General features: G+C 42.8%; 1 protein-coding gene across 4 annotated transcripts in view; it reads right to left on the reverse strand.

The window, feature by feature from the left end:
• Positions 1-25200, reverse strand: part of ADAMTS6 (ADAM metallopeptidase with thrombospondin type 1 motif 6) — a 319882-nt gene that overhangs the window by 148219 nt on the left and 146463 nt on the right. The gene's annotated exons all lie outside the window — the stretch shown is intronic.

The following is a 25200-nucleotide window of genomic DNA, read 5'->3' on the forward strand; positions in this document are numbered from 1 at the left end:
ATTGCACTGTACGACTATGTCTACACTGCAATTAAACATTTGTGGCTGGCCTGTGTCAGCTGACTGGTGCTCACAGGGCTCAGGCTACAGGCGCAAACATCTATACCACAATTAAACAGTCGATAAGTATGTAAGACAAGAGTATCTCTGATGAAATTAATGTAGCTACACCAGTGTAAAATTGGGATGAGATCAGAGTAAGGCACTCTGTGGCATATTTTTAACCTAAACGTAGTTTTTAATTTTAATATTTCAGGAGAGTCTATAAATTCCTAATCCTGATTAGATTTAATATACTCTACAAACGATATTGTAGCATCCTCGTCTCTGAACTTCACAGGCAGGGGTGGCCAACCTGTGGCTCTGGAGCCACATGCAGCTCTTCAAAAGTGAATATGTGGCTCCTTATATAGGCACCGACTCCGGGGCTGGAGCTACAGGTGCCAACTTTCTAACATGCCGGGGGGGGTGCTCACTGCTCAACCCCTGGCTCTGCCACAGGCCCTGCCCCCACTCCATCCCTTCCTGCCCCCTCCCCTAAGCCTACTATGCCCTCGCGCCTCCCCCTCAGAGCTTCCTGCACACCATGAAACAGCTGATTGGGAGGTGCGGGGATGGAGGGGGAGGCGCTGATCGGAGGGGCTGCCAGTAGGCGGGAGGTGCTGGGAGCGGCGGGAGAGCTAATGGGGGGCTGCTGACATATTACAGTGGCTCTTTGGCAATGTACACTGGTAAATTCTGGCTCCTTCTCACGCTCAGGTTGGCCACCCCCGTTCACAGGCTTAAGCTCTCAAGTTTACCATCACAGCAAAGAGCTGTTATAGCTTTGATCAATTTAATGGCACATGGGAAGCCCTACTTTAAAATGTGTTCATCGCTATGGCTTTGTTTCTGCAATAGTAAAAACCACTGCAGCCCTGCGGATGCCATTGTAGTATGGGTCTGTTTGAAATAAAATGCTAAAAACCAGATGCAGCACATACCAGCCCCCTTTAATACTCACATGACAATACTAATCCCCAGAAATCTCAGCAGCATACCTAAAACCCAACTGTGAGGTGACATGTCAACTCGACAGCTCCTCCCTCTGGCCAAACGTGGCACGGCCCTGGTGCTCATGTAGCCCAACAGGAGGGTCAGTTCATTCTTAGTGCTCCAGAGTTTGAGGAGCTTCCTCCGCTGTCCCGTCCTTCAGAAGTTGGTAGGGGAACCCAGGCCCACCCACTCCACTGGGTTCCAGCTCAGGGCCTTCAAATTAAGTAAACAGAGTCAGAGGGGTATCAATCCTGCCAGTGCCCTGAGCTCCTTCCTACCTTCCCCTTGGGTCTCTGTAATCTCTCTAGTCTTCTGGTCAGATCATTCCCTTCCTGGGGCATTGTATTTGAGCAGCTTTCTGGTAGCTTGCAGACAGAAGCTCCTTCCTCCAGCCTGCTAACTCTGTTTTCATGGCTGCCCCACCTTTCTGCTTCCCAGCCCTTTTATCCTCCCAGCTGTGGGGACTTCCTATCAGCAGTGGCTAGCAGTGTCTACTTTAACCCTTTAGTCGCTGGGGTAGCATGGGGTACATACACCCAATGACACCTACATATCAGCATTCAGAGCTGGAGGAAAGTCTGCTCTTAGACCAAACAGCATATTAACATTGAAAATAGGTTTTAAACTTTACAAAATGGGCACATTTTTATAATACTTAACTATGTGGAAATCACTGCATCTATAGATATATTCAGTCATATTTTTACAGTATATTGATAATATACATATAGGTATCTGTTGTAAAATGTAAACATGAATAATCTCTTTTAGTTGAGTCTATTAAATATTCTCTTATTAACATATTGATAAATTATTGTACCTTGTATCAACTGTGTATCTTTTATATCAAGTTTACATATATCAATAACATATATAAATAACACATTTATATACACATATATAAAAATATGGGATCAATCCTGAATCCTTACTCTGTCCTTTTTCAGTCCATACTTTACCTGAGTAAGGCTTAGTAAAGACTAAGGCTATATCTACCCTTAAAATGCTACAGCGGCACAGCAGCAGCACTGCAGCTGCACCACTGTAACGCTTCCGTGTAGACACTAAGGGCACGTCTACACTTACCTCTGGAGAGATCAATCCAGCAGGGGTCGATTTATCGCGTCTAGTGAAGACATGATAAATCAACTGCCGAGCGCTCTCCTGTCAACTCCGGTACTCCACCGGAGTGAGAAGCGTAGGCAGAGTCGACGGGGAAGTGTCAGCAGTCAACCTACAGCAGTGAAGACACTGCGGTAAGTAGCTCTAAGTACGTCGACTTCAGCTACGCTACTTTCATAGCTGAAGTTGCATAACTTAGACCGACTTAGCTCATGCCCCCCCCCCCCAGTGTAGACCAGGCCTTATTAGAGTGACGGGAGGGGTTCTCCCATCATCGTAGGTAATCCACCTCCCCATGAGGCACTAGCTAGGTTGACCAAAGAATTCTTCCATCAACTTAGTGCTGTCTACACTGGGGGTTAGGTTGACTTACCTACATCTCTCAGGGGGTGTGGATTTTTCACACCCTTGAGAGAAGTAACTGCCGATATAACTTTTCAGTGCAGTCCAGCCCTAACACATATCTTTACATATATTCATACATTTGCTTACCTTTACCCTCGTGACTAGTCTAATGGGATTACTCATGCATAAAGTTAAACACTTGCATAAATATTTGCAGAATCAGGGACTAAGTATGGTCTGCAGGATGTGGTCCAGTATGTTTAAATTCAATATGGGCTTTAATTGGATCACTGAATCAAATTCTCCTGGAGCTTTGGGGAAATTTAGATCTAGATATGAATTAGGACCATCTCTAGTATAAATACAGTAGTTTTGAAGATTATCCATTTCATTTTGGATATAACATTCTCATGTCATCAATAAATTCTGCAATGCCACAGGCACAGCCCAGCTCTAGATCACTGACAAACAAACTGAAAAACAATGATCATATTTCAGTTCCACTATGGATCTGATTCTAAAAACCCTCACCCATGACAGCAGTCCTTAGAGTGATTACTCCCATTTATTTTGAATGGGACTATAGTATTAACATGAACAAGGACTACTCACAGGAGTTAGGGTGTGCAGGATTGGGTCCTAAATGCTTTCTCCCAACTGTGACACACTTTCATTTTTTCCACTGAATTCCATTGAGCTGATTTGTTGTCCAGTTTATAAACCTGCATTCTAGTTGATCTTTATTGGCTCGGCAGTGCTAACAAGAGAAAATGGGTAGCAAAAACTTACTTTGGTCACCAAGGTAAGCAGTTAGGACTCTGAATATACACAGAGACTGAGCAAGAAGAAGCCATTTGTACAGACACTTTTCAGAGTACAACCATATTTAAAGTCTAAGACAAAAAGCATTATAGTCATTCTCTCTGTACATAATCTAGACTTCTGCACAAGAAAAAAAATAGGTCGGTCTGTTAAGATTTTTTTAGGGGGAGGAAGTAAAACCATGTTTGTTCCAGTTGCTAAATGTGTGCCTTAACCCATACTCTCACTCTCCAACTTCTATTTATTTTTTTTAGACTTTTATCTAGGACTGACATTATAGTAGATTACCTGGCCTACATTTGATCATGTCTCATGTCAAAGTCCCTCCCTTTGATTTTCAGTGGTTCTGTAGTAATGCTCAATTTTGCTTTCCTTAAATAGAATTTATAAATAATTTGCTATTTTCCCCAATGTTTTCAGCTACTATGCTGTCTATAAAGGGTCACGATGGAGGAAACTTTTTTTTTCTTTGATGTTTGGTTCAGGAGCAATATTAGGAAAAGTTTACTGTTCCCAAAAGCATTAGTACTGGTCCACCAAAGTATTTGTGGCCCGGAAAGATTGTAAGATATTAGACTAGAAAGCATGGGATCAATCTGTTGCTAAATATTAACTTTATAAAAATTTTCAGTAGTCCACAAAATTTAAAATTAGTGGGCACTGGCCAATTCAGGATTTGATTAATTTTCATTTAAATGTTGTGGGACTGTTGAGAAGTTTTATAAAGTAAACATTCAACAACACAAGAAAATATTAAAAAATATATTAGGTGACTCATGCTTTAAAATCATCCTATTCTAATTACAATCTTGTGCTTTTTCCTTTACTTGAGTTCTGCTATAATTATAATGGTTAATCTCTTAAAACCTGGTAATGCTGGGAAATTATTGCTATATTCTGTTCAAAAGTTAGAATTTGTAGTTGCTCTGAGATGGTATAAATAATTGATTTTTGACCCCAGGGACTTTTAAATGGCACCAACTATAAACAGCTTGGAATTGAAGCAAAAAAAGAAGGAAAGAAGGCAAGATGGTAATTAGAAAGATGTGATTTTAAGGTCTGATGGCTTGTATTTCCAGGGTTCCCATTTTGTTATGAAATACATCATTCTTTTCCAGCCCTGGTGGTTCATAAGACATCAGACCTTAAGTCTGTCACTGGTTCCTCAGATAAGAGTGCTTTTCGGCATAGGGCCAGTATTCTACATACCAAACCATGAACCTCAGATGACTGAAATTTCCAGTCCTTGATCTGTATTTAATTTGGGACTGACAGGTATTCTGATATAGATCTCCAGCATCTGAGGCATTTCAGCAGTAATATTCTATTCTATTCATGATCTTCTACTGCCTTCATTGTGAGGGTTGTTTGTGTGTGTGTGTGTGTGTCAGCTGTGCTGTGTGTGTTTGTTAATGAAGGCCAGGCTAAAGAAGTGTACCTTACACTTGGAATGGAACTCAATTGAAATGAAGCTTTGAATGATTCATGAAACCTCAGAAATTGTTGAACATACTTTTATTTTACTCAATATTCTCAGACAATTAAAAATGCATACAAACAAGCCTAATTCACTTTCAGCTGCCCTCCAACATCTTGCAAGGTAACCCAAAGTCATCACAGAGCCATCATACCATTTATTGTCTTAAGTAATAATAGACTAACAGGTAGACAGAGCATACTACCTGTAAAGTCAACATCAGAAAATAGGTAATAAGTCTATTATTTCAGAAATTGGTTCTTTATTATTTAAACTGAAATGGATTCTAAGGAAATCACCTACTGAATTACAGAGTTTAAGAAATCTAAAAACACTGGGAGTTGGGGGAGTTTAACTACCAAGATATCTGCTGGATAAAAAAATATGGCTATATTTGCATTAGAAAGAAGTTCCTAAATTAAACAAAAGACAAATTATTATCCAAAATGTAGAACAATAGGGTGGATTGGAAACTGCAACAATGAGCTACTTAAGTAAGAGAGATTTCAGAGTAGCAGCCGTGTTAGTCTGTATCCGCAAAAAGAAAAGGAGGACTTGTGGCACCTTAGAGACTAACAAATTTATTTGAGCATAAGCTTTCGTGAGCTACAGCTCACTTCATTGGATGCATATATATGGTAACACCCATTGTTTCATGTTCTCTGTGTATATAAATCTCCCCACTGTATTTTCCACTGAATGCATCCGATGAAGTGAGCTGTAGCTCACGAAAGCTTATGCTCAAATAAATTTGTTAGTCTCTAAGGTGCCACAAGTACTCCTTTTCTTTTTAAGTAAGAGAGTGACTTCCCCAAATCTCATATCCACGTACTATGGCAAAGTCAGAAATAAGGGACTTGAATCTACTAGGTTGAGAGCCTCTTAAGCATATTGGCTTCGAAGGTAGTTGAGAACACTTGGCAAGGCACAGGAGGCACCTAGCACCTTGCAGGCTCGGACCATAATGAATAAAGGTCCAATAGAAGGCATTATTAAGACCCACTAATGTGGAAGAAGGGGAAATTTTACTTACCTGTTAGTTCTTCCTTTGAGATGTTCTGTAGAGACAGAACACTAAGACTATGATGATGTCATACCCTCCATAATAAGGGTCTAGCCACATCAGCCTTCAGTTGAATATTTCTAAAGTAGTTCCAAAGAAAAAAATTAGACTAACACTATTCAATAACCACTAACAAATAACTTAAACTGTAGCAATCTGAGTATTGGTTTGTGACTCTGCACTGAAACTCTCAGCAATGAGATAGAAACTCAAATTTTGCAGGACGGGGGCCCAGACTGATACAGAAGATCTCAAAAAAGAAAATTAGCAGCTAAGAAAATTTCCACCTTCTCTCTTTGATGTTCCATACCAGTCCAGATATTGAAACATCCCAAAGCAGTTAATTTTTGTATAGACGGGATTATCACTTATTTTTGCCTGCAATACCCACCTGAAAAGGCCACAACTGTAAACCTTTTCTGTACTGTTTGACAAAGATGTGGCCAGAAACCCAGGAGAAAAATTTGCAACTCCCTATTAAAGAATTTCTGACTGCCTATCGAGAGCCTAGTAAATAGGTACTGTGACCTTTAAAGAGCTGGTATTTCATTTTCTGATGTAACATAAATCTCTCTGGTCAGTTCCTTAATCCATCTAAACGTGGTGGATTTGGAGGACACTTGACCTTTAAATCCTGGTATAGGATGAAAGATCTTTGAGACTTTGGCCAAAACTGTGGCATCCTTTTAAAGAAAGTCTGTAAGGCCCTATGGCAGTGGTTCCCAAACTTGTTCTGCCACTTGTGCAGGGAAAGCCCCTGGCGGGCCTGGCCAGTTTGTTTACCTGCCGCGTTCGCAGGTTCGGCCAATTGCGGCTCCCAGTGGCCGCAGTTCGCTGCTCCAGGCCAATGGGAGCTGCTGGAAGCGGCAGCCAGTACATCCCTCGGCCCGCACCACTTCCAGCAGCTCCCATTGGCCCAGAGCAGCGAACCGTGGCCACTGGGAGCCGCGATCGGCCAAACCTGCGGATGCGGCAGGTAAACAAACCAGCCCAGTCCGCCAGGGGCTTTCCCTGCACAAGCGGCGGAACAAGTTTGGGAACCACTGCCCTATGGACATCCAAGTAAGGCAGTCTTTCCTCTTTACGAATCTTAGGGTTGGGGCTGAAAGTGGGTAGGATGGATTCCCTGTTCAGGTGAAAGGCCAGCAAGTCTTGGGCTTGAATTACAGCAGAGCACCCAACAACGTTCTTATTCTGATGAAAAATCATATACTATTGCTTGAAGATAAGGCTTTGCTCTCCTATTGCTAAACATATACTGTTACTAAAAATAAGAATAGTACTTAAGAATATTAATTATTGGGAAATCCTTATCCAATGTTCAAAAAGGAGGAACCATAAAACCATTCATCACCAGTTTCAAATTCCATTCAGAAACCAGGGGATAAACTATCAGTCTTACCTTATTTGCTGCCTGCAGAAACCTGGCCACAATATTGGGGTGGCAGCCTATTGAGACCATGTCCATTAAACCTCTGAAATCCACAATAGTTACTGTAATGAAACTTAAAATTCTAATGAAACGGACACTCATGCCAAAGACTAGACCAGTTGCAGGAAATTCACTTATGACTGGTACCATGGCTTTGAATGGCACCATCTTCACTTTGCCACATAAAGTTCTCCAAATCCTAGAGCGTGGCTTTGAATCTGATGGCTTCCTTGATTGGAGAAATCACTTTTTGTGAAGAAACCACAGAATTAACAGAAGCCAGTGAAGGTGTGAAGAGTGGGGGAGGGGAGAACATAGACACGTTCACCAGGTCCAGGTATCACAGGTTTCTCAGCCAGTCTGGGGCTATGAATGTGAAGACTCCTCTTGATCTAGCAATCTTCTACATGACTCTAAGCAGAACAGGAAGGGGGAAAAGGTGCAGTAGATTGACAGTTTAGGGAGTTAATAGGACATTTGTTTTGCTCCTGCTTCTTTGTACCTGCTGAAATATTTTGGGACTTCTCTGCTTTTCCTGAATGCCATAAGAACCATCTGAGGCCCGTCCCACTTTTCACATAGACAGGCAAAGACCTGGAGTGGGGGTGGTTAGTTCATATTTTCCTTGAGTCAACTATTTGTTCACGCAGTAACCTGTGTTATTTATTTTTCTCAGTGTGGACTGATGACAGAATGATAGAACTTTTCAGCCGAAGTTATCAATAGGTCTGGTTCCCTGGAAATTCATTGACTTTTTGTGCCTCCTTGGTGACTGATGCATATTATGGCATTGTGTAATTGAATTCTTATTGCTGAGATTTTTTAGCTTTTCTTGGAAGTGCAACAAAGCAAGCCTCACCACCTTGGCCTGCAGCATGTTTATAGACCCCTTCCTTTTGACCACTGACCACTTGACATGGATTACTGTCTTTCCTAAATGGGACCCTCACGCATCCATGATCAAAATTTCCTTCTCGCTAGCAAGTCCAGATGACATCCTTCTTGCAGTTTTCCTCTGCTAGACATCACCCAAGAAAGATTTGGACAATCTGTGCAATATTAAAAGGTTTGAGGGGAATCTGCCTATTCCACTTCAGTGCAAGGGGAAGATGTGCTGAAGAGACTATAGGTAATAGCATACACAGAGCACTTCTCCCAGGTTTGCTGCCACCAGTTCAAGAGCCTCCAAGCAATAACACACTGTGGTCCTTGACTTGGCTATATATCTTGGTTATTGTTTCCTGCATAAAAAAAATCTACATAAAACGCTGTTGAAAGTTGCTCCCAGGTACAAAGGCTCTTGTGTGGAATTGACGGAACACTTCTTGTTTATCACTAATCCATGACTTTCCAGTAACCACTGAACTCCTCCACCACAACTGGGATGAAGCTTCTGACACAATTTGTCCAGATATGGGATGATGCATATGACCTTTCTTCTGAGGGCTACGGGGAGGAATTGGTACTAAAGGTGATGGTCCAGGACAGCAAATTGCAGATATATCTTCCAATGAGACTGCAGGAGCAGCACATACGGGAATTCTGGAGATTCATGAAGTGTAGGAGTTTGTCTGGGCTCACTTCTTAAATAAGTGCCTTCAATGACATCTGTGACATTGCACTCTATAGGATTTTATAAAAATATGCTAATGGGTAATATAATGTAACTGGAATATGCTTCATGCAAAAGGTCTCTCATAAGGTATCATTAAAAAGCTTATAATCTACTGAGTGTGATCATCCTATTTATATAAATGTATCACTCTTGTATCTGAAACTAGAAATATGAAATAAAACTCTGAGGTCCTATTGTAGTTATGCAAAGTGTGGGCCATTAATGGTGGTTTGGAATCTTAATTAACCTGGCTCCCATTAACCAGGACAATTACCTGTAGATGGCTCTGTTTTACTTGTAAGCCTTCCTGTATACTGTGGGCTGGCAAGTGGGTAATGAAGTCTTACAGTGACATGTGATCATGTCACCTGAACTGGAATCCATCTTTAACCTGGTGCTTTTCCATTGAGAAGGAGGGGTGGGAACCCAGAGGGACAAAGGATTCCTGCCTTATGCAAAAGATATATAAGGGGGTGGAACAGAACAAAGGGGGTGGCCATAATGAGAAATCCCCTAGCTACCACCTGAGCTGGAACAAGGGCTGTACCAGGGGAAAGGATTGTGCCCAGACTAGGCAGGCATCCAGTCTGTGAAAGAAACTTATAGAAACATCTCTGAGGATGAGATTTTATCTGTATTCAGTTTTATTACTGTACTCGACTTAGACTAGCGTATTTTATTTTCTTTTGCTTGGTAATTCACTTTGTTCTGTCTGTTACTACTTGGAACCAGTGGTGAGCTGGAGCCAGTTCACACTGGTTCGCTGGAACCGGTTGTTAAATTTAGAAGCCCTTTTAGAACCGGTTGTCCTGCGACTGGTTCTAAAAGGGCTTCTAAATTTAACAACCGGCCAAAAGTGGCGCCTTAGGCACTGACTCTGTGAGTGCTCCGGGGCTGGAGCAACCACAGGGAAAATTTGGTGGGTGCAGAGCACCCACCGGCAGCTCCCCTCCCCGCCCCCGCCCCCAGCCCCAGCTCACCTCCGCTCAGCTTCCGCCCCTGAGTTACGCTCTGCCCCACTCTGCTTCTCCCCCCGGCAGCTTCCCATGAATCAGCTGTTCGCACAGGACGCCGGGGAGGGCTGAGAAGCAAGCAATGGCTTCACGCTCAGGCCCAGGGAGGCGGAGGTGAGCTGGGCCGGGGGGGCGTGAGGAGGGCCACCCACACCGCAGCAGGTAACCCAGGGGCAGGGCCGCAGGGGAACCGCTCCCCACCCCAGCTCACCTCCACTCCGCCTCCCTGGGCCTGAGCGTGAAGCCACCGCTTGCTTCTCAGCCCTCCCAGGCTTCCCGCGCGAACAGCTGATTCACGGGAAGCCGGGGAGGGGGCAGAGAAGCAGAGTGGGGCGGCGTGTTCAGGGGAGGAGGTAGAGTGGAGGTGAGCGGGGGCCAGGCACAGGGCGGGGAGCTGCCAGTGGGTGCTCTGCACCCACCAAATTTTCCCCGTGGGTGCTCCAGCCCTGGAGCACCCATGGAGTCGGCGCCTAAGGCGCCACTTTTGATGTGATCAGTGGTGGGAGCGGCTGCTCCCCCTGCTCCTCCCCAGCTATGCTACCCTGCCCCTGGGAGCCACAGGGACCTGCCGGATGCTTCCTGGGAGCCGCCCCAGGTAAGCACCGCTGGGACTCCCCACCTCGCCCCCCGGCAGGTCCCGCTGGCTCTTAGGGGCGGGATAGGGTGGGCAACCACTACGGTGGCCCACGAGACCCTCCTGCCCGGTTCTGGGGGCAGTCAGGGGACAGGGGAGGGGGGTGGATGGGGCAGGGGTTCCGGGGGGGCATCAAGGAATGCAGGGGGTTGGATGGGGCAGGAGTCCCGGGGGGAAGGGGCGGGTCATGACCCCCTCGTGGGGTGAGGAGGGAACCGGTTGTTAAGATTTTGGCAGCTCATCACTGCTTGGAACCACTTAAATGCTACTTTCTGTATTTAATAAAATCACTTTTTACTTATGAATTAACCCATAGTATGTATTAATACCGGGGGGGGGGGGAGTGGCAAACAGCTGTGCATATCTCTCTATCAGTGTTATAGAGGGTGAACAATTTTTGAGTTTACCCTGTATAAGCTTTACACAGGGTAAAACAGATTTGTTTGGGGTTTGGACCCAACTGGGAGTTGGGCATCTGAGTGTTAGACAGGAACACTTCTTAAGTTGCTTTCAATTAAGCCTGCAGCTTTGGGGCACATGATTCAGGCCTTGGGTGCTGGAGTCACAAGCTGGCTGGGAAAGGAGGGGCAGAAGTAATCTTGGCACATCAGTTGGCAGTTCCCTAGGGGGTTTCTGTGATCCTATCCGTCATAATATCATCCTGAAACTCAAGATCCTGAGGAAGGTGATGACTCTTTTCAAGAGCCGGACTGGATGACAATTTCCCCATTGATATGGGACAGTGAAATAGGTGGAATAGACTTTTGGGGTCTTCTGATCTCTCAGGACTAAGGTGATGGCCTATATGTTTAGGAGATGGTTTAGGTTAGGGTCTCCTGAGCACCTTGTCGGTTGGCCAATGTGTCAAAGGCAATAGAATGAAGCAGTTGCCAAAAGATCTCACATTGAACTCACTTGCATATCTCTGTGTCCAGGACTCATTGATAGGATGCTGCTTCGGCTCAGGTCTCAAAGAGTTTCTCCTCTCTTCCCCTCATTCTGGTCCTCTGCACTCAGACCCTTGTTTCTCAGGCTGACTGTTTAAAGTTTGAAGGGATTCCTGATGTTTGTTACTTCTTCTTTGCTAGTGAAAGGGACTAATCCAGTTAAGTCTGCCTTCCTATTGAACTAGTTTTTTTCCCTAGGTGATACAGTCCTAGTCTCTCTGGATCTGCTCCTGTTGCAATCCTAGGGGCCATCTGGGCCTCCCTTGGGATAGACTTTTGTTTTCTGCTGTGGCTAAGGACTGTTGGTTCTTCTCCAATTCTTCCCTGAAAAAATCTCCCTGTGAAAGGCAGAATTGCTAGTCTGGAGGAAAGATTCACTGCCCACTCTTCTAGCAACAGGGCTCTCCTGACTGACACTGAGATGATGAGGCAGCCATAGTTCCAGAAGTCAACCAGATGGTGTTATACATCACGCCACAAGCGCAAGTAGCTGAGCCCAAAACTGGGAGTCTCAGTCAATTCAAACTCCTCATTTTTGGCCTCTGGAGAACTGCCATGCTACCGTAGCTACCCCACTTCCATTTTTGAGGTACATGCTGCATAAACTGAAGTTAATACCAGGCCTAGGATCACAGAGGATATTTCCAGTGGTGCTTCACTTTGCCAGTCAGAGATCCTTGAAAGTTGCTCCTCTTTCCTTAGGAATCATTGTCCTCTTTGGTACCCCTGATATGGCAGCATCCACCCTTAACTTTTTAGTGAGTGTCTCTGCATTTGACTTTCTAACAGGACAGGAAATAAAAGTTTCTTATGGGTACAGTAACTAGATTTCTTTGAGATGTGTTGTCCATATGCATATTACACTTATGGGGTACATGTGCCTCACATGCCTGAGACTGGAGTTTTTTGGAAAGCAGTGTCCATTATGGTCGCGTGTGCACACTTAGTGTCCTCATGCTCAATACCAAGGACATAAAGAATGGAGTGGGAAAATGCCACCCCGTTTCTTCTCTACCATGGAATCTGAAGGATATAGGACTCTGAAGCATAGGAGAAGCAGGATGGGTAGTGGAATGATGGAATATGTATACATATAACAGATCTTGAAGAACACCAGTTACTGTACAGGCAAGTAACTTTTCTCCTTCAAGAGTTACCCATATATATATTGCATTTATGGTGACTTGCAAGCAGTGGAGCAATTCAGTGGAAGTGAGAGCTCAGAATCTAGGAGAACAGAGATTGGAGTATTGGCTTTCCAAAAATAGCATCTGATTCAGAAGACTTGATGATACAATAGTGTTTTGTGAAGGTGTATGCAGATTTCTGCTGACGCCAAAGAAAAGTCTTGTCCAATTTGCCAAGTAGATTTGTCTCATAAAATCTTTTCTACTATATAATAATATATTTTGTACAGATATGGAACGAGATTTTTCTAGGTCTGAAATCCATCCAGTAGGCAGGCCATGAGATGGAGAGCTGCATCAGCAGGTCTGGAACAAGAGATAACTTCTTTGGCTGACAGATTCAGAGATTCAGCATATTTGGTTTTAGGGAACCAAAACTGTTTTGGCCATGCTGGTGCAATTAATATTGTTTTGGCTGAGTCCGGTCTGATTTTCTGCAAGACCCTTGGGATCAACTGAATTGGCAGGTATGCATACATTAGGGTCCTTGACCACAAAATCAGAAAGGCATCTGAGAGGAAGACTGGGCTGAAACCCACGCTTGAACAGAAGGCCTGAAATTTCTTATTGTGTATTGCAAACAGGTCCACCTGAAGATGATCTTTGTCTGAGAAGATGTCATGAAAGATCAAGTCCTTGATCTCTCATTCATGATTTGAGAAGTGTCTGCTCAGTTTGTCCACCAAGCTGTTCTGAAGAACAGCTTAGTGCATAGCTGTGAGGAAGATTCAGTGTCAAATACACCAATTTCATAGCCTGACTGCCTCTGGACACAATGGGGAAAATCTTACCCCTCCTTGTTTGCTTCTATAAAATATGATTGAATTGTCAGTCATTATTCAGATGGATTGATCTTCAATGTGAGGAATGAATGTCTCATAAGCTCTGAACACCAGTCTGAGATTCAGCAAGTTTATATGTATTTGTGCTTCCCACAGAGTCCAGAGGCTTTGATCCATATGTTCCATATGGAATCCCCCTCCCAACAGTAAAGCATCCATTCGTCCTTGATGGCAATGGTACTCCTTTGCACACATTCCTGGGCTACCTCCACCATTTCAGGGAGGATAGAACCAGTGGAGGCACACACAGAGACATATCCAAATGACTTCTAGTGGGAACATAAACCAACCTTACAAAGTCCTGCTTGCAGCAGTAGTGTGGCATTTGTCATTAAAAAGATGCATGAAGCCATGTCTTCAAGAAGACCAAAACACGTCCTCACTGTGGAGTTTGGGTTTGACTCTATGTGAGATATTAAGGAAGACATATTCTCAAACCTGTCTTAAGATAGTTATCCTGAGGGATCTAAGTGTAGCTCAAGAATCCTTCAGGGTATGAAGGACACTGTCCACTTTGAAACTTAACAATTCTGACCCTTAAAATGACAAGTCCTCCACAGTGGACTGAACCTCCATGAAAAACAAGACCTCTGAAGCAATGAGACTCCCTTCATTACTATGGCCTGGCCATTGATCTTGAGGTGGCATGTGCCACATCAATTCAGCTTGCAGACTGGTTCTGGCTATCAAGTGACCCTCGGTGATGAGTGAAGAAACTTCTTCTGTAACGTCTGGTGGTAGCTTGTCTGAAAATGCCATTATCTTTTTGTCATTCAAATTGTATCTGGGCAAAAAAATGTATCTGGGCAACAGGGTCTGATAATTCATCCTTCTAAATTGCAAACTAGGTAACAAGAATTATTTTTACCAAGCACTTTGGTTCCTGTTCTCTTGGTATTGCTTATTTCATTGCCTCTCTCATGCCTCACTCTAACCACCATGTACCCAGGCAAAGGATATGAATTCAACCTCCGTGGAAGGGACAAGGTATTTTTATCTGCTTTTCAGAACATAGGGGCTGCTGTAGCAGGAGTCTGCCACAGGATTCATGCAGAATCCATTACAGCCTCCTTAAATGGGAAGGGTATTCTCCCAGCAGCAGAGGACTGAAGAATATCACTTTATATGTGGAATCCTGCACCTCCTGAGGCATATGAATCTGATACTCCCTTGAGTAGATCCTGAAACCCTTGAAAATCATCCAGCTGTGATATGCTAGGCAAGGCTACTGCCTCATCTGGATAAAACAAGGAAATAACCAAAGGGCCCAATACGTCTGCTTAATGAGCTGGATTCTTTTCACTTAGTTCCTCAGGCTGAGCAGATAGATGAAAGATTACTGCACAGAGCAGGCTGAGTAGCAAAAACAGAGGAAAATTTCTAGAGAGTGGGAGATCTCCCAGTGTGACTTGTGGTCTCCACAGTTTCCAGTACAGTCAGACAGGTATGTTGAGATAAATTCCAGGTGGCCATGAAGTAAAACATCATGATCCATGTCCAGAATAATGGACTCCATAGGTTCTATCAGAAGAGGAGTCTCTAGAGTCCCTGCGTGATCCATACAAGACAGGAAGAGACACTCTTGGAGAGTACGACAGTCCCTCATACTACCTGCAGATGCTGATGAAAAAGAGCAATCTCTGTCTAATAGTGGAGCAGAGGTAACAGGTGTAAAGGATTGAGCCTAGAGGTACTTGCTACCATAGAGAAAGATGGATCTGGTGTCAAGCTGTCCTGCAGTGGATCAAGAGCATGACTACCAACTTCAGGGCACAAAGCCCAAATCAGCGGTGAGTTCCATACTTAGATTTCACCAACAAATTATAGAGTGTAAATTCCTCATGTACTATAATAGCCTTAACATGGAGCCACACAGTCCCCTTGGGTACTCTGATCTGTCTTGCCACCCACGTAAGCTTACCTTTGTGACAGATGGTCCCTTTCACCAAGTATCACAGCAATATTTAGGTTACTCCCAGTCCCAAAGACCCAGTCACTTACCCCAGGTCAACTGCACTTTTAGATATCATACCAAAGACAACGCTTGCAGCCAATCCTATAATAAACTATATAAAGATTTATTATATAGGAAAAGGAAACAGAGTTATTTAAAAGGTTAAAGCTGGTAAACACATACACAAATGAGTTACAGTCTTAAGTTTCCAAAGTAATAGAAGCTTCTATAATAAGCAGGCTCTATATGTCTTTTAGGACAAAGCCAAGCTAAGCACAGGGGATCTTTTGCTTATGCCTAGTAATCCTTGTACTGCAGAGTCCAAGCAGCAAAAAGATACAGTTTCTCCTTGTTAGGGGTTTTTATTCCCTTCCCCACTTCTACTTTGAGCTGGAAACTCAGCTGATGGGAGGAATTCACTTGCAAGATGCATCTTCATTGGGTGGGAGGAGGTTAAACAACAAAATCTTTTGTCCTCTAATGTTTCACTATAGTACATCTGGTGTTGATGGACCTTTCTTCTCGGTCAAGAGAGAAAACATTCTGTTGCAGATCAGCATTTTAAACTAGCTAATGTCTCTCTGCTGTCTGGTGATTTACACAGTTACAGAGGCTTACAAAGCAAATACTCAAATATTATCTTATAATATGGGATACAGATGTTATAAGTGAGATGAATGCATGCAATTTACAAGCATTCCATAAAGTCTAAAATACTAAACCCATTTGTATAATTCTAATACTTATTTTAACAATACTAATGAGCCAGACTGATTTCAGCTGTATATTTGTCAGTATTCAACTGAGGCTTGGGGACCTTGGCCTGAGCTGGCACCTGGTCTGCAGCATTACACCTGGTATCGCAGGTGCTAGAGCTGAAGAAAGCAATGTGGACTCTGGCTCTTGCAATACCCTAGTACTGGGCATGCTTTAGTACTGTGTGATGTGTGGTTGTGGTTTATCTGAAAACTGTGTTGGAACTGTAGGCTGTCACTTTGGTTTGTAAGGAGTTTCCTGGTCCTGCTTGCAGGATAGTCAGGAGAGTGTGTGATCAGAGTCAGTCAGCAGACAGCCAGTCTAGAGTTGGGCAGGCTGAGTAGTGCCTCTCTGTTTTAGCGAGCAGTCTGCTTTGTCTGTCTCCGTTTTGGGGTCTTTTGTGTTATCATTTTGAATTAAAGTAGTTTTACATTGTAACCTTCCAGGAAGAGTATTTTTTTTTATCTAACTTCTCTGTGTGTATACCATGAAAATAACAACAGTTTGACAAACAGCAGAGCCAAGGTGAAAAGAGTGGAGTTTGCAGTGCCGACATAACCAGTAGTGGAGCAACAGTCAGAGTTGATACTGAAAGAGCCATACTGCACTTTGATGGTATCAAGAGTGAAGCTGAAGAGACAACATGAGATGCTGCTGCTGCTGGAGCCATCATCTTTGCATACCAGTTCAGCATCCAAGCCTCAGTACCAAGACCTCATCAAGTTTCAGCAGTAGCTATACTGAGATGCAAAGTCTCTTTGCCTCTCTAATAGTCCAGGGAAGCCATTCTCTTTGTTGAGGAAATCTTAGTTAGGGATACACCTCCCTAATACAAGCTCTGAATTTTCTTTACCGAAAGTTTTTTATCAAACTTTCCTGAGCTTGGGGCTGAAGTCTCAGCTGACAAGGCTCAAAGGGAGGTAGATCACATGCTGAAATGAGTACTTCTGGAGATAGGCATGTTATGTACGGACACCCTATGGTCTGAAGACAGTCTCATAGATTTATCCATTTAAAACATTTGAAGATCAGCCTCTTCTAGTGTCTTCTTTGAAAAGGACTCACATACAGCACATTTCACAGAGCACAGTGATTCCCCCAAACAGAACAGACATCTTATGTTATCATCATTAATGGGGATAGCACCTTCATGTGAAGGGCTGTTCTAGAATCCAGGGGATTCAGGATTAGGTGTTTCTAAACCCCAGTACCCGAAAAGAAAAAATATAAAGGTTCTGAATGGAAGGTAACCTATCAAAAAATGGTTGTCAACGGGCAAAAAACTAACATATTGTACTAGAGTAGGTCTACATACATAGGAAAAACATTGCCAACCATTAATGAAAAATGGATAGTGAGTGTCTTTATCTCAGAGCCAGCAGCAGTGAGAAGGAACTGAGGGGGGTGTTGGCTAGTTCCACCCTTTATGCCCTTGGCTTGTGACACAAAGACACTGAGCATGCATGCACAGACAAAACTGACACTGCTGGCCAAAAGACTCTGCTCTTGGGCATATGGGCACATGCAAACTATAAGTGGAATATGCATATGGACAGTCACTCGAAGGACAAGCTTTTAATGCCATACTAAAGGCTGTTTTCCTTTCTGGGGTGCCCTATTCATTGTCAATCTGTTCTCTGACACAGGGTTGATAGACAACACCTACTGCACCCTATAAGAGTCAGAGTCATAGATTTTAAGGTCTGATGGGGACCACCAGATCATCTAGTCTGATATCCTGTATATCACAGGCCACCAACATCACCCAGCACCCACACACTAAACCCAACAACCAAAATCAGACCAAACTATTACAGCCCACAGGAGACTAGACTATTATGTGCCACAGGCAGAGAATAGGAGGGACCGATGTGCACCAATGCTTAAGGCCCCTGCAATGGAGGGAAATTATTAAGTGAGATATACCCAGATAATCCTGGCAAGTGACTTGCATCTACATGCTGCAGAAGGCGGCAAAAACAAAATACAAAAAAACAAACAACAACAACAAAAACCAAGGTCACTGACCAGGGACAAAATTCCTTCCTGAACCCACATATGGTGCTGATCAGTTAGACCCAGAGCATGTGAGTAAAAGCCAGGCAGCCAAGCACCTGAGAGAGAGAAGGTGCAGTGCTTCCTCAGAGCACTGGCCCACTGCATCCAGTGTCCCACCTCCAGCCGTGGCCATCTCTGATGCTTCAGAGGAAGGAGACCAAAAAGAAACACTCCAGAATACATGGAGTGGGGGAGGCGGGGTGGGGGGCGAATATCTTCCTAAGCCCTGCAGGTGGCTGAGTGAAGGCTGAAGCATGAGGTTTTAGGAACTCAAGATATAACCTTGGAAGTGAGCCCCGGGGCTACTAAGCCTTACCCCCTCCCATCACAAGCAACCCTATCATATAATCACACTCATAATTTTGTCCAACTCACTCAAAACTAATTATTTGCCACTAGGACTCCTATTGGGAGGCTGTTCCAGAATCTCCTTCCTCTGGTGGTTAGAAACCTTCTTCTAATTTTCATCCTGAATTTGTTCATGGCCAGTTTATACCCATTTGTTCTTGTGCCAACATTGTCCTTTAGCTCCTCATTTCTCTGGTTTTACCCTCTTTATGCATCTACAGAGAGCAGCCTTCTTTTTGCTAGCTAACCAAGCCAATCTCTAACAGTGTCCTCTCATAAGATAGGCCATCCATTCCCCTGATCATCCTATTAGCTCTTCTCTGTTCCTGTTCCAGTTTGAATTAATCTTTCTTGAACATGAATGACCAGAACTGTACATAGTATTCCAGATGAGGTCTTACCAGTTGACTTGTACAATAGCATTAATATTTGTCTATCTCTACTGGAAATGCCTCACTTGATACATCCTAGAATTGCAATAGCCTTTTTTGCAGCCACATCAGATAGGCTCATAGTCATCCTGTCACCAATCCACACACCCAGGTCTCTCTCCTCTTCTGTCACTTCCAACTGATGATCCCGCAGCTTGTAGCAGACTTTCTTATTATTAGACCCTAATTGCATGACCTTTCACTTTGTACTATTGAATTTCGTCCCTTTTCTGTCACTTTAGTCTTCAAGGTGATCCAGATCTTCCTGTATAATATTCCAATCCTCCTCTGTATTGACAATGCCCCCCAACTTTGTATCACTAGCAAATTTCGTTAGCATACTCTTACTTTTTGTGCCAATCCCATTAATAAAAATATTGAATAAGATTGATCCCAAAACCAATCCTTGAGGAACTCCACTAATAGCCTTCCTCCAGTCCAATAGTTCACCATTCAGCATAACCCGTTGTCTTCAAATGCTTTACTGAAGTCCAAGTATATTAGATCTATTTCACTTCCCTTATCCAAAAAATCAGTTATTTTCTCAAAGATGGAAAGATTTATCAGTTATTTTCTCAAAGATTAGTCTGGCATGATCTACATTTGGGTAAACTGAATTGCATTATATCAACTTTACAATTTGAAGGCCAGAAGAGGGAGTTCAGGAAAGATTATTATTATTACAACAATCTTTTCTGAATCCTCTCTTCTGGCCTTCAAACAACCCCCAGCCTCTCCAAGCTCATTATCAGAAGCAAACTTCCCACAGACCAGGACACACCAACTCAAAGTGGCACCAGACCCTGTCAGAACAACCAACAGAAAACCTGCAGACATGTCTCCAATGCTACAATGATCAATAACCCCCACAACACACTTTTCAAGATCCATGAGTCCTACACATGCCTATCACAACATGTGGTGTACTTCATTCAGTGCACTAAATGTTATCATCCAACTTGGGTGGAATCTCGCTGAGCAGTGTCTAGTTGAGCTGACATCTTCCAAGTGGTATTCAGTGGCTAGTGCCTGGCAATTTCCCCTCTGCAATGAAGGGAGCTGTGCTTGTCCTTTTGTCTCATTCTTTGTGCAAAAGGCACAGTGCAAAACTCTATGATCTGGACTGTAGTTTCTGGAAGGAACAGTGGGGACCGAGGCCTGGAGGAACAAGAGGAGGAAGCTGAAGACAAGGCCCCACCCCTAGTGGCAATGGACAGGCTTCTGTTCCATAGTGCTTCCGCCTGAGGAGGGAAGGGACCACAGGCATCCTAACTGGGTTTGCTCAATTATTTCCTTTCCTTTGTTCACTCCTTTCTACTCTAAGTGACATGGTTCTTTGTCCCCAGTTTCCTTTCTGCTCCTGAGAGAAGCTAGGTGCTCTCATCTTTCTAAGCTTGGTGAGGCACTGTAGGCACTGCCCCTCTAGCTACAGTCTGGCAGCTTTCAGGGATCAGTTTGCTGGACTCTAAAGGAGCTGACAGAGGAGCTGGAGCAGCTTTTCTTCTCTGGATGCAGTGTTCTGCAAGTCAGGAACAGTTTGGGAGCCAATTATCTGGGCTGCTGCTGTTTGAGTAGTCCCTGTACTTCCTGGTTCCTGTTCTCGGATGGAGTATGAATACTCCAGTGGATAAGCCTCTGCTGTTAAGGCTGCTCCTGCCTCATGGAGAAGGGTGGGGGAAGGGAGCAGGAGGGAGGGAAGAAACAAGGGCCCTTGTCAGACTGAAGCCATGTTTCATGCAAGAGGTGCTTGCACCAGCATGTCCCTTACCATTCCACTGACAATCATTTTTTTTCAAAAGGCATGAAAAATTGGGATATATAGTACTCACAGACTGGAGAAAAACAAATGAACCACTAATCTTCAAGAAAAGAAAGAAGACTGATCCTAGTCAATACTGTCCCATAATTCTAGGGTCTATTCCCAGTAAAATAATGGAACAAATATTATGAGGAAAAATCAGGAAGCATTTAGAGGATATTGGAACCATGAGCAACGATCATCAAGAAAATACAATGAACAGCTCTTGCCAGAAAACCTAATTAGTTTTTAAGATAGAAAGATGAAGGGAAAGTGGTATATATAATATATTTGGATCTTAGTAAATTAGTTAATACGTCTCACAATCAAATAATTAATATAATTTACCTTGGAAAAAGAACACTAACATGGACTAGAAACATACAGAAATATCATAAAGAAAGGGTTATGCACTAGGGGAGCTGATGTGTTTAGTAGCTACTTTGCTGATCTATGATAGTTCTGGTATCATTTAATATCTCTTTTAATGGTCTAAAAAGTGCTTATGATATTAATGAAATTCACAGATGGTATAATCTGGCAGGAGTTACAAACACAAGTGACAATAGAGAATTAATGCAAAAGAGAATTAGCAATATGAGATCTGATTCACCATAGTGATCATCCAGTTTAATGTCAGTATAATTGATTTTAATTCCATTCCACTGGCATAAAACTGAAGTATGTATTGGTGAATTAAGTCCATGGAGTGAAAAAGAGTGAAGGAGGTGCTAGTAGTCAGAGAGTTTGCAATATGATACAGTAATAAGTTAAAAAGACCACTGCATCATTGGGCTGCATACACAGAGGCATTATGTCATGAGACAAGGAAGCAGATTCATAGATTTTAAGGCCACAAGAGACCATAATTACCATCTCTTCTGATCTCCTGCATAACACAGGCCATAAAATTTCACACAGTGGTTCTTATATCAAGCCCATAACTAAGAGACGGACCCTACCATGTTTTTGGAATGACAACATGTCTAATACTGTGTTCATTTGTCAACAACTCATTTCCAGAATGATATGGATCAACTGGATCTCAGGAAGAGTGCAACAAAAAGTCTAAGATAACACTACATGTAGTGGAATGAATATAGTAAAAGTAAGCAAACAAAAGGCCCTACAAAACAAACACCCAAGACTTTAATTTAGCCTGAATATCACAAAAGAGCTTCCAGAGAGTGAGATCTGTTAGGCTGTGGAACAGCATCCCAAATGAAGAAGTGGACTATTACTTGGCACAGTTAAACTTAGATGCCACAACACAATAGAAATGTACTATAGGGTGTACAGTCTTGAACTGATTGACAGGGACTTGAACAAATTGGTTGGTCTGGTAGGTCTTTTATATTTTTAACTTCTGTGAATCCATGATATATAGATCCAAGATAGTGTTCAATAAATTAATTTGTTTGTTGAATTGGAAAATTGAGTGTGTTCCCAGAAATCAAGATCACAAATATGTTTCTTTCCCGGCTGAGTAGTGCTAGTGCTGATGGCACTGAATTAGCTAAGCCACTGCTTATCCCCTAAAAAAAGTCCTTGCCAAATATATATATTATCTCATAAGAACATAAGAACAGCCATACTGGGTCAGACCAATGGTCCATCTAGCCCAATATCCTGTCTTCCAACAGTGGCCAATGCCACGTGCTTCAGAGAGAATGAGCAGAACAGGTAATCACCAAGTGATCCATTTCCTGTTGCCCATTCCCAGCTTCTGGCAAACAGGCTAGTGACACTTCAGAGCATGGTTTTGCATCCCTGCCCATCCTGGCTAATAGCCATTGATGGACCTATCCTCCATGAACTTATCTAGTTCCTTTTTGAAACCCATTGTACATCCTCTGGCAAGAGGTGCACAGGTTGACTGTGTGTTGTGAGAAGAAATACTTCCTTTTGTTTGTTTTAAACCTGCTTCTTATTAATTTCATTTGGTGACCCCTAGTTCTTATGTTTGAGAAGGAGTGAGTAACACTTCCTTATTTACTTTCTACATACCAGTCATGATTTTATAGACCTCTATCATATCCCCCCCCCCTTAGTCGTCTCTTTTCCAAGTTGAAAAGTCGCAGTTTTATTAATCTCTCTTCACATGGAAGTTGTCCATATCCCTAACCATTTTTGTTGCCCCTTTCTGTAGCTTTTTCAATTCCAATATATCTTTTTTGAGATGTGGCAACCAGATCTGCATTTTTGACTACTGCTGCACATGTAGTGGGTGTTTTCAGAGAACTATCCACAATGACTTCAAGATCTCTTTCTTGATGGTAACAGCTAATTTAGACCCCATCATTTTATACGTGGAGTTGGGATTATGTTTTCCAGTGTGCATTACTTTGCATTTATCAACACTAAATTTCATCTGCCATTTTGTTGCCCAGTCACCCAGTTTTATGAGATCCCTTTGTAACTCTTTGCAGTCTGCTTTGGACTTAATTATCTTGAGTAGTTTTGTATCATCCGCAAATTTTGCCACCTGATTGTTTACCCCTTTTTCCAAATTATTTATATGTTCAACAGTACTGGGCCCCGTACAGACCCCTGGCGGACACCACTATTTACCTCTCTCCATTCTGAAAACTGACCATTTATTCCTACCCTTTGTTTCCTAACTTTTAACCAGTTCCTGATCATGAGAGGACCTTCCTTCTTATCCCATGACAGCTTTCTTTGCTTACGGGCCTTTGGGGAGGGACCTTGTCAAGGGCTTTCTGAAAATCTAAGTATATTATATCCAGTGGATCACCCTCGTCCACATGCTTGTTGAACCCCTCAGAGAATTCTAGTAGACTGGTGATGCATGATTTCCCTTTACAAAAACCATGTTGACTCTTTCCCCAACAAATCGTGTTCATCTATGTGTTTGATTACTCTGATCTTTACTATAGTTTCAACCAGTTTGCTGCTGTCTGTCTTCTACACTGTAAACTGTTTGGCGGAGGACCCCTCTTCTATTTATATCATGTACAGTACTGAGCAAATTGTTAGCACTTAACATATATTAATAATTCTTTTAAAAAATAGAAGTAAAATCCTTATGTAGCCAAAAGGGCAAAATATAATTCTAGATAAAAATTATCAATACTATTGTAGAATTCTAATGCCTAAGGGTATGTCATCCTGTCTTATGAACCTACCTACTTTCACAAAATGTATCTAAGGACATTCCATAGAAGAAAACAAAAGGCATGGAGGATGAGGACAATCAAATTTGACAGATTATAGGGGTCGAGCCTCGACCCCCTCTTCAGGCTGCTTTGCACTGCTTAGGCCAGTCCCAGGATCAGTGGAGCAGAAAGGTAATTAAGAGCCACTCTTCTGCCCACATCCTTGTTTCCTGCAGTAGAAATACCCAGTTGTTGGAGGACCAGTATATATAACCTTACACTTCCTGCTCCTGGCCCCCCATACATAGAATGTCTGAGCGGGTTTGGCCAGATTATCTTGTGCTCTAGGAATCACATGGCAATGGAATGTCCCACTGGTGGCCACTTCCACTACTAACAGCCCTGGAGGGTGTTGTAAATTGCATTAGCCCTGGCCATCCTTGGGATTGAGGGATTGGAAAAGTTGCTTCTGCTCTCCCAACTCTTCGGTTTTGCACTAAGCGCATCTCAACCATACCTAAGGATCTGACCCATAGTGTAAGAGCTTGCAACTTTGATTTGTGTGGGTAGTTCTTATGCAAATAATCCAACTGAACTCAACTGATTTAAATAAATTCAGACAAAATGTAACAATGACAAGTTCCAGTTGAGTTGCATTTTCTGAAATAAATTATTCAACAGCCAGTTAGAGTGGCAGGGCCCAGAACTTCTCAGGATTCAGCCATAATTTTTTGTAATATTCATACAGGGGAACCGCAGAATAATTTCAAGACTCTTTTAAGAACTACTGTGTATCATTCAAAGAGATGGCCATTGATCTCACTAAGGTGGAATTTCTACCTCCTTCAGGTTTCAACCACTAGTTGTTTTTTGTTTGTTTGTTTTACTAGGAAAAACTTTGAAACTTGTTAGATACTCTGTTTTCCAAAACAATATAGTATTTTAATCAGACTATGGCCAGTACTCAGATAAACAAAACAGAAATCTAAGCCTGACATCACTACACATTTAACAAAACAACACTTATCAATAACGTTAAAAAAAAAAAGCCCTCTCACCTCTATTCCCCATCCATAGTTAAATATGACCAGCAGACTATGAACAGAACAGTTCAAAAAGAGGGACGGGAAGGGGAAGCACTTTCCACAACACAAAGAAATTACCTATGATGTACAAGTTGGCAGTAATTTACCATATATTTACTC

The sequence above is a fragment of the Chelonia mydas genome, chromosome 5, assembly GCF_015237465.2.
Source record: "Chelonia mydas isolate rCheMyd1 chromosome 5, rCheMyd1.pri.v2, whole genome shotgun sequence".
In the NCBI taxonomy this organism is placed as follows: domain Eukaryota; kingdom Metazoa; phylum Chordata; order Testudines; family Cheloniidae; genus Chelonia; species Chelonia mydas.